We start from the raw sequence: 11,114 nt of genomic DNA, 5'->3' as shown, positions 1-11,114 counted from the left end.
AAAAGAACATAAAAAGAATTAGAAAAAGAAAAAAACAAGTTTTGTCTCGAGCTATACGGTACACTGTATTTGTGCTGCTTAATGGGTCAGAATGGGTTATAAAAACTAATAGGTTAACTTGGGCTCAGCCCGAATTGACCCTTGAACTAAAATATTTGTAGCTCAACCCATTAATCTCTAAGCGGGTTGGGCGGGTTGGACGGGTTGGATGGGTTTGAGCTCAAATTATCCCCTAAGTCGGTACACAAATAAATAGAGAAATAAATAAGAAAATTAAGTTATTGCATTTCAGCTCCGCATAGTGTTTACACTAATCTAATTAATATATATATATAAACATGTTTATCACTAAATTATATTGAATATATTTTTACTTAAATTTAATATTTAACTATAATAAGTTAGTACGATTTATTATAATAAGTTTTACCGAAAGAAACCATCTTATTGGAGTATTTACTATCTGTATAGCCCTGGCTAAACAATATTCTCCCATCGAATAATCGAAGGACATGTCCATAATTAATTCAGTACCATTAGTTTTGCCATTAACTGCTCTCATAAATTTGGCTAATTTCCTACCAAGCATATTGCCGACAGCTAAATTAATATTAGGATGTCAATGGGTTCAGCTGAAATTTGTAGCAAACTAATTTTTCAATAATTCTATATTATTTAAAATTAAACTTTTTTGAAATTGTCCCAATCATCTGAGTTTCTCTTCGATATTGATATGATTCGATTAAGTTTTGGTTTTTTTTTATAAAAAAAGTCATTAATAGAAGTTAGAACATGTCTTGCATATGACTTTGGCAAAATTCTCTCAATATTTTACTATTTAAAATATGACGAGTAAAGATGTTACTGCAACTATATTGGAATTCATAAAGAATGGTAGATTGCTAATAGCTTGTTTGGATGGTTGTTACTTATTGTATCGTATTGTATTGTTATCTCAAAACAATATTTGTTTTGATTGTTTTATTAAAATTGGTTGTATTGTATTGTATTGTTAAATCCATTGTTCTGGAATAACGAAAAGTCCCATTTTTGAAACAACCGAGTTGATGTGGTGGGATTGTTTCCTATTTTTTTTCAATTATGCCCTAACTTATTACTCCATAATTCTATTTTACCCTTCTTCTTTTTTACCTACAAATCTCCCACATATAACCTACTTTGTCTTCGTCCTTTTTTTCCAGAATTCTGCCGCTTCCAACTCCAACGCAAAATTGCTAATTTTGTTATAATTTGCATGAATTTAATTGCTTAATCTATTTGTAAGACATATTTGGTAATAAATTAGTAGAAAGGAGTTTTCTTAAATTATTTTTATGCGTAATTCTTGAAAAATTTAATATTTAAACAACTGGAGGTATTTTAGTAAACTTATCAGCTACAGTACTACGATACAATCAAACCAAACAGCAAAATGTTATTTAACAACAACAAACATTACAATCTATCCAAGCGTTGTATTCATAAAACGATACAATACAATACAACACAACACAATACATTATAAAACAATGGGTAACAACCATCCAAACAAGTTGTAAGACAAATCAAATCAATAGTAATATCTCTAATTCCAAAAGTGCCAGTGCCAGTGCCAGAGTATGCAAGTCAGTCCATGCCAATATAATGCTACAATGTTCTGTACAAATGCATCTCTAAGATGTTATGCATGAGACTAAAGAAAGCAGTATCAGTGATAGTAGCAGAAAACCAGACAGCTTTTGTAGAAGGTCGATTATTGATTCACATTGTTTTAATATGCCATGATTTATTGAGACATTACAATAGGAAGACCTCTCATAAAAATTGACCTTAGAAAAGCATATGATATGATCAATTGAGAATTTATAGAGGAAGTTTTAAAAGGTTTTGAATTTCCAGATTCTTTCATTAGTCTGGTGATGACTAGTGTTACTAGCACACAACTTTCTATCAGAGTTAATGAGGAGAGTCATGGCTATTTTGAAGGGAGGAGGGGACTTAGACAAGGGGATCATATCTCACCCCTTCTATTTATCTTAGTTATGGAATATCTCTCAAGGGTGCTAAGCAAGATGAGTGATCTTCCTGACTTCAGATATCACCTCATGTGCAAGAATATAAGGATAACACATCTGGTATTTGCAGATGATCTCATGATATTCTGCAAAGGCAATCTAAAATCAGTTGCTAGAGTTATGGACGCATTGCAGCATTTCAGTGATGTTAAAGGGTTGGAGGCTAACTTGGATAAGTCTAACATATTTATAGTAGGTGTGGATGATATTACAAAGCAGAATATGCTCAATATAACAGGTTTCACTTCAGGAACATTGCCTATAAGGTACTTAGCCTCAAGTAAGTGGAACGAGATGGATTGCAAGTAATTAGTTGATAAGATCACAAATAAAATCATTGCTTACACAAGGCAATCGTCATATGCTGGGAGATTGCAAGTTATCATGGCAGTTCTATTTTCTATATATAACTTCTGGAGTGCAGTGTACATATTGCTTCAAAGTGTAGTAATGCAAGCTGATAAGAAATCCTGGGACTTCCTATGGGGTGCTACAGAGGACAAAAAGAAAATCAACCTTGTTGCATGGGACATGGTATATATTCCAAAGTAAAATAGAGGTTTAAATATCAAAGGCTGCTGCAAATGGAATATTGATGCTGTTGGTAAGCTACTATGGCAATTAGCTAGAAAGAAAGATATTTTATGGGTAAAATGTGTCAATAATATCTACATAAAGGACAAAGAGAGCATATGGGAACACATTCCAATAGGAGATTGCAACTGGTATTGGAAGAAATTGAATTCCCTCAAAGTTCAAATGGCAGGATGGTATCAAAGAGACAAATAGTTGTTGACCACATCAGGAGAATATTCCATGTCTAGAAGCTATCAACATATGATGGTCCTCTACCTAAAGTAAGGGAGGTTAAGCTAATGTGGAGTACAATTATGCTTCCTAAACAGAGGTTCCTAGTGTGGTTGGAATGTAAAAATAAATTGCTAACCAAGGAGAGATTACAGAGACTAATGACTCGTGTGGATGATCAATATTGTTGTCTATGTGATCAGGCACAGATGGAGACACAAGCACATCTCTTTGGTCAATGCAAGTAGATTACAGACCTAAGAGGAAAGCTGAGCAGCTAACTGGCATCAAGATTCAGAATAGTGAAGCAAGCCAGATGATCAAGTGGATCAAACGAATACGATGGAGCCAATTCCAAAAGGAAATAGTTGATGCAACATGGGGAGCCATGTTGTATTATACTTGGCAAGCAAGGAACTGGAAAATCTTTAGAAAAGTAAATGTAGACAAAGAGTATGTGTTTGCACAGATAAAGAAAAAAATTGTAGATAGATTGGACACATTGTGTAGGAATAAAAGAGCTAGGAAAAGTCAGTTGTTGATTCAGAAGCTATGTAATTAGATGTGTTATTTTTATTTGGAGATCTAGGGTGTGTTTGGTATGAAGGAAAATATTTTTTAATCTTTCCATGTTTGGTTGGCTTAAATGTTTTGGAAAATATTTTCCTTATGAACTCATTTCCCTCTAACTGGAGGAAAATATTTTCCTTATTAAGAGAAGGGAAAACATTTTTCAAAACTCCTTCTCAACCTTCCCCGCCCTCACCAACCCACCCCCTCTCCATAAAGGATTTTTTCTCTAGTTTCATTTTTTTCCCGTCACCACCCACCCTGCTACTACCCTCACCCACACTGCCCCCTGCCTCCACCCCACCTCGCACAAAAAAAAAATTAACTTTTTTTTTTGTAATTTCAAATTTCTATTTTTTTTGTTTTTCTACATCCCCCCTCCCCCCGAAGATTTTCAGTTTTAGTTTTTTCATCTTTCGGTTTACAAGTTCAAAATTTTACAAGTTCCAAAATTATGAGTTTGGAGGTTTATGTGTTTGGAAGTTTACGGCTCGAAAGTTCACGGTTTCGAAAGTTTAGCGGTTCGGAAGTTTATGAAATTTGTGGGTTCGGAAGGTTGTTGGTTCGAAAGTTTATGGCTTCATGTTTATTGTATCTAAATTATTTATGAATACTCTTGAGAAATTATTTTTCTTAATTTGCGTACCAAACACTAGCATAAGATTACTACTTATTTTCCAAATTTTCCGTTATACCAATCACACCCCTAGAGTCTGGAGCACCCTTCCTAGAAGGTGGCAAAGACACTATAGGTTCTTTAGGATGTAAAACTACTTTGGTTGTTCTGGTAATATTCACATTATTACCGGAAAAGAAATGTGACGAATCAGGGGAACATGAAATATGGTTATAATAGAGAATCATTTCACTATTCTACAACAATATAAAATAAATTAAGCAAAGATAAGAGAAATATTTTGTGGTAGATATCATGTTGTTCCTATTTTCTTTTAGTTAGGAATTGCCCCAAGTGTTGATTTTGTTATAGAGGTTCTATAGATAATTGTATTAGGTGGTAATAATAAGATTGTACACGATATGCATAAAAAGATAATTATTTTATTTGATTTCATCATTTTACGAAATGCTTCGTATGGTTTCAGATGAGAAAAATATTTTATGATTTACTTTGAAAAGGTATTTGATTTTCAAATATCTTTCGTGATTAATTAGTTTTCATATATATGATTGGTGTGTTACGTGTGTATTATATGAGTTGATTCACAGGTTGGCAAACTCCGTATTTTCTCTTTTCTTTTCCTTCCTTTTGTTGAATGCTTTTGATTTTTTCTGTCTATTTTGCTTTCACTTTTCCTGTTGAGTTACTGTATTTCTGATCTCTACGCGTTTTCAGAGGATTTTTCGGGTCTTCGTACTTTTAATATATATAAAAGCACGAAGACCCTTAGCGAAATATCGTTCGCTCTTTTTATCTTTTAAAAATAGATTTTACGTTGAATAAAATCGTAATTTAATAATTTTTTCTAATAATTAGGACTTCTACATCAACTAAAATTTTATTTGTTAAATGTTTCCTTATTTAAATTATATAAAATTCCTAATATTTAGCACCTTAAAATGATTTAAAATATTACCTTATATAATTCATTTTGTTATTTTAGCAAAGAAACATAATTTTAATTCTATTATGTTAGCAACAACGGTGTTCAAAAGTTATTCATATACTTCTACCTAAAAATCACGTAGCATGTTTGAGATTTAGTTTTTGAATAAATAAAAAAGAGTTTGAGATATATTTGATAGAACCTTTTGTTTTCATAATTAAATAGAAGATCATTTATGTTCAATGTATTAACGTATGCCATTTCTCAAATATATATATATATATATATCAGAGGCGGCTCAACACAGTTCGGGCCTAAAGCCAAACAGTAATGAGGGGCCTTAGGTTCCTTTAAAAAGATTATATGTATTTTATTTAAAGTTTATTTTTCTAGCGAATTCATAAAGTTAATTTAAAGTTTCAATTCTTCTCTTTTCTTGAAGTTTAGCATAACCGGATTCATATTTTCTACTACTAGACATATTTAAACTCTAGTAAATAACAAAAAATTACAGTATATCTATAAAGTAAAAATATAAAAAAGACAGATTTTAGATTAAAAAAATAGCCAAATGTTAGAACAATAGATCCTGATTCAATTGATAAGTTGATCCCAAATAACCTTTTGATACTTTGTGCTTGAAAACCTGTAAAATCATTCTTGTAAAAAATCTGTCACATGTACAAGATGTAGAATAAGAAATGCTTGGAAAGAAAGAAAAAATTTATCATTGAAAAAAAAATTCGTACTTACCAACTTTGTGTTTTATCCCGCAAAGAAGGATCACAAGAGTCTCGTAGGTCTTTTGACACGAAAGAGTAAGAATTATTATAAAGCTTTTAAGAAGTTAACATAGAAAAGAAGAAGGCAAGAATGTTCCAACTCTATAGTTGTGAATAAATATGAAAAAAATAATAAGAAATCAATCCCAAAAAGATAAGAACGGTAAAAAGTAATGATTCATATCCCAATATGCAATAATTGTAAAAGTAAATTTTTATTTTCCTTTTCCACAACAAAATTATAGTTATTCCCATTAAATACTTAAATTTTCTAAAAGGAAAATAAATACATAAACCTAAAATGACTAAAAGTGAGGCCTTCAAATTTACGGGGCTAAAGCCCTTGCATATATATAAGCATATACCGAAATGACTAATTATTTAAAATATCAAAACTCTATGAGGGCTAAACCATAACCTTAAACTATTAAGTAAATTTGTTATTCGTAAAGATAATTTGGACAATACTACACTAAACCTATTTCCTAAAAATAATTAATAAAACAAATTATGTAGGAAATCCTAAAATTTATAGTAAGACTTTAAAATCAAATACGATTTTGGAATTTTTAATTTTTTATTAAATTTTACTTTATAATTTAAATATGTCTTTAATTTAAATATTATTTATGTTATTTTTAAATTTTTGTTTTTATTAAAAAGGATACACGCGCAACGTACGTACGCTAGCTAAGACTAGTATATATATATATATAAAATTTTAAGTTGTATGCACGAGAGATATTTACACTATCAGATTATTTATTAGGTAAAGGTAAGTGTAGGTAAATATGTTGATAAATATTACTTGATAATTTGATTTAAAAAAAGTAACTGACTTACTATCACTAGTTAAAATTCACTGAAATAATCTTTATAGGCATATAACTTAAATCATATATAAGTTTAAGTTCTATGATTGTAAAAAGTATTAAAACAATCATGTTTTTTATTAGGTACAATAACAACAACCATAACAATGACCCAATAAAAATAGGAAAATATAGGAAAGTATTAAAAAATCATGTTTTTTATAGGAAAATGTTTTTTATTAGGTAAATATAGGAAAATATCTTGATAAGCATTATTTGATAATCTGGTAAAAGAGGTAACCAGTCTACTATCATCGGTTAAAATTCACTGATAGGTAAAAGAATCTTTACATTTGGTACATATGACTTAAAAATATTCTCTTCGTGCCAAATTGATTAAGTTATTTTCTTCTTATTGTGAGTCAATTTGATTAAACTTAAGAGTTAAAATCAGAATTATTTTACAATATTTGAAAACAATATGAAAAGTGCTATAAGATGCAATTATATATATTCATAACAAAATGGTGAACAAATAAATTTTAAAACATTAGTCAAAGTTTGATATAGAAGGAATATGTGTATACTATCTAATATTAAGGTTGCATTTGCTACGGTGGGTGTCCGGATAAACTTGCGAGCACCTCAACTAATTCTATGGGATACGTGTTATAGTTGAAAGGTGCACCATTTGTTTTTCTTATTTGAATATCACTAAGAGCAACCTCCACTTCCAATTAAGAGGTTGTGAGTTCGAGTCACCCCAAGAGCAAGGTGGGGAGTTCTTGGAGGGAAGGATGCCGAGGGTCTATTTGGAAACAGCCTCTCTACCCCAGGGTATGGGTAAGGTTTGCGTACACACTACCCTCCCCAGACCCCACTAGCGGGATTATACTGGATTGTTGTTGTTGTTGTTGAATATCACTAAGAGCACCTCAACCCCCCTACCCACCCCACCCACCCCACCCAAATTGAGATTCAAGTTTGTGGATATCTATTTATTAACTTTATTAAATCACTGACACTTTTCCAGCTTGATTATAGAAGCTTTGCTTTTTCCTAGTAATAGATTCTGCCTCATTAATCAATACAAGTAACCTATTAGAAGATATCTCTTGACTAAAAATGGCAGCCACACTAAGTTCACGTTATGCGCGGGTTCGGAGAAGGGCCGGACCATAAGGATCTATTGCAGACGGCCTTACCCTATATTTATGCAAGATGATGTTTCCACGGCTCGAACCCGTAACATCCTGATCACATGGCAGCAACTTACCAGTTACGCCAAGGCTCCCATTCATATGCCTTTTGAGAAACTGGAGTGATATTTTTGTTCTTTTGACAAGGTTCGTAGACAAGCGATAATGCTAGCTCTCCGCAGGGGTGGTAAAATGATTAAAAGGAAACAGTTAACTATCCATATTATTCATTAAAAAATGGGTTGGATAATGAACTTTTTAAAAACGAGTCAAATATGGATAAGAACTAATGGGTGTAATTTTTACATTTGTAAATTCTCAAATTGGGGGTTCCTCGGGTTAGGGAGACTAAAAATTCTCCCAAAAGTGATCATATGGTTACTCATATTATCCGCCGGTTAACCCGTTTTTTATCCGTATTAAATATGGGTCGGATCCGATAATTTACCCGTTTTCGACCCCAACTATATCCGACCCGACCCACCCGTTTGTCACTCGTAGCTACCCGTTTGGTAGTTTGGCAGACTGGTAGTGGAACTCAAAGTCAGAGGCGGTTGAACCTCAAGGCAGGTAAGTCAAGGGCTTTAGGCCCCATAAATTTGAAGGGCCCACTTTTAGTAGTTTTAGGTTTATGTATTTATTTTTCTTTTAGAAAATTTAAGTATTTAATGGGAGCAGCTATAATTTTGTCGTGGAAAAGGAAAATAAAAATTTACTTTTACCATTATTGCATATTGGGATATGAATCGTTACTTTTTACCGTTTTTGTCTTTTTGGGATTGGTTTCTTATTATTTTTTTCATATTTATTCACAACTACAAAATTGGAACATTCTTGCCTTCTTCTTTTCTATGTTAACTTCTTAAAAGCTTTATGATAATTCTTACTCCTTCCTGTCAAAAGAACTACGAGACTCTTGTGATCCTTCTTTGCAGGATAAAACACAAAGTTGGTAAGTACGAATTCTGATTTTTCATGAGATTATGAAACTTTTACTTAATTTAAGCTTTTCTTTTGTAACTTCTCATATCTTTATTAATAAGTTATTCATCTTTCATAAGATATACTTCCTAGGTTTCAATTTTTGTGAATCTTTTCGGAGTATGAAGGTCAAATTGACTAATTTTGGTTATGAATTTGGATAGAAATATCAAAAAAATTAAAATAAAATTTACATATTTAGAAACTACATAAGTACTCTAAGTCATAATAGTTAATAATTCAAAATATGTAAATAAATATTTACAAAAAATGTGGTCAAAGAAAACTTAGTTTGACTCTGCAAATGGTAAGAGCGAGGTTCATGTAAACTTAAACGGGGAGAGTAATATGATACACGAGTTAACTAGATGAAGAACAAATGAATTGTGCGAGAATAGCGATAGATGAACCACTGCTGTGGTCGCTTGCACCATCAGTCATTTGAATTGTGTGGATTCAGGCTCAGAATTTAGTTTATTTACTGTTGAGCTTCAAACCACAGGAAGAGTGAAAAGATCTCTTTTTTTGCTTTTTTAATATGTAAGACCGGAAGATATTACTTTGTTCATAGTTTGGCTAATATTCAAGATAATTCAGCAATAATGCTAAATGCATCAAATTCTACAGCAATAGTGCACCCAAATGACCATGTCAACAGGCACATTTCCTACCGTGACTTTCTTCATATAGATTACTTGTTTGCAAGATATGTTGTTATGTTTGTTTCAAACTTATGCCGAGTTCTTAGCGGTGCTTATTTTTTCTTGTGTAGGTGATGCATATTGCTGCTGCTACGGAGATAAATAAAAGACTAGTACCAAGCTTGAAACAGTTGCACACTTCGCTATATTCAAAGGTTCTTTCTTTTTTCAGTTGTGAGTTCGAGTCTCCCCAAAAGCAAGACGGGAAGTTCTTGAAGGGGATGATGCCGAGAGTCTATTTAGAAACAACCTCTCTACCCCAGGGTAGGGGTAAGGTCTGCATACACACTACCCTCCCCAGACCCTACTAAGTGGAATTATATTGGGTCGTCGTCGTCGTAAAGAATTGGAATGAATCTTTACTTTTTCTTTTAGAGTTGGGTCGATTGAGTTTTCGGGCGTTTTATGTAGCATTATATGGTTTTTGTTTCTAAATATAGTCCTGATCTAAGTTGTGTGTCTTTCTATACCCACTTGCTGCCAAATACTCCTTCGATTTACTGCTTTCCAATTGGTTCATAAGATTACAGTTGCCGACAATTTGGTCAGTAAGGCATAAAGGGGGAAACAACATGCCCTCGAATTTTCATCAATTCTGATACTTACATGGGCAAAAGGGAAGATTTTGATGAGTTATAAAGAAGAGAAATTAAGAAAATCAAGATAAAAAGCCTGTTTAGTCTAGAAAATCTTATCAAAAACTAAAAACAGTTCAGTTTGAACAATAGACTATTTCAAAAGCAGCTTTTGGTTATTTGACAAAAATACCAACTCTAAAGACTAAAGCAATCCAATACTGTTGGATTCAAAAAATTATTATTCAAAAACATTTTACAAATACTGTTTTCCAGAATAACCAAAAACAATTCAAATACAAAAAATTATTAGTCAAAAACATTTAACCAAAACTGTTTTCCAGAATAACCAAAAACAATTCAAATGCTAAAGTGTTTGTTCGATCAAAGTCTCTCCTCTTCCTTATGTTCCTTCTTCATTTGTTCTTTGTAAAATCTTCAGTTTCTCCTCCTATACACGGCTAATACAACTGTAAACCAGCTGAAAAATGCTGCTCCACGTTTTGGAAAAAATCTTCCGAACCCACAGGCTATTTTTCTAAAACACATAACTGTACATGACATTACTAAGACTTGCTTCACCTATCAAGGGAATAAAACACACGTTCGTTCACTCACCATGGAACGAGACTCAATTGATCTTTTCCCCATCAAAACATTATAGCAGGAATAGAAGCCATTCAATCACACTCTTAGAATGGCACTCAATTGCAAGCTCTTCAAGATCAAGTTACCAAGGGCAGTGGAAGTACCCAAAAGTTACTGCACACAGGAAAATGAACTAAAATACAAGCTCAGACTCTCAAAGGGTTTGGTAACATTGACATGCAAGGGACATAAATTTGCCAGCCACAACCAGAACACAGCAAATGATTAATTCAAACAGGTCACTGTCTTCCACATCAACAGAGCAACTAGCAAAATAGCTGAGAACTGCAACAAGTATAAGAAATCGATTCCCAAATATCTGCTCACCCACTACATTCCATGCGACGCAAAACAACTAAGTTGAATATATAATCAAAACATATGGGTAAAAGGTATCAC

Source organism: Nicotiana sylvestris, chromosome 2 (genome assembly GCF_000393655.2).
Source record: "Nicotiana sylvestris chromosome 2, ASM39365v2, whole genome shotgun sequence".
NCBI classification, from domain to species: Eukaryota; Viridiplantae; Streptophyta; class Magnoliopsida; order Solanales; family Solanaceae; genus Nicotiana; species Nicotiana sylvestris.
The sequence above is the reverse complement of the archived record's forward strand: the minus strand, read 5'-3'. Positions refer to the sequence as shown.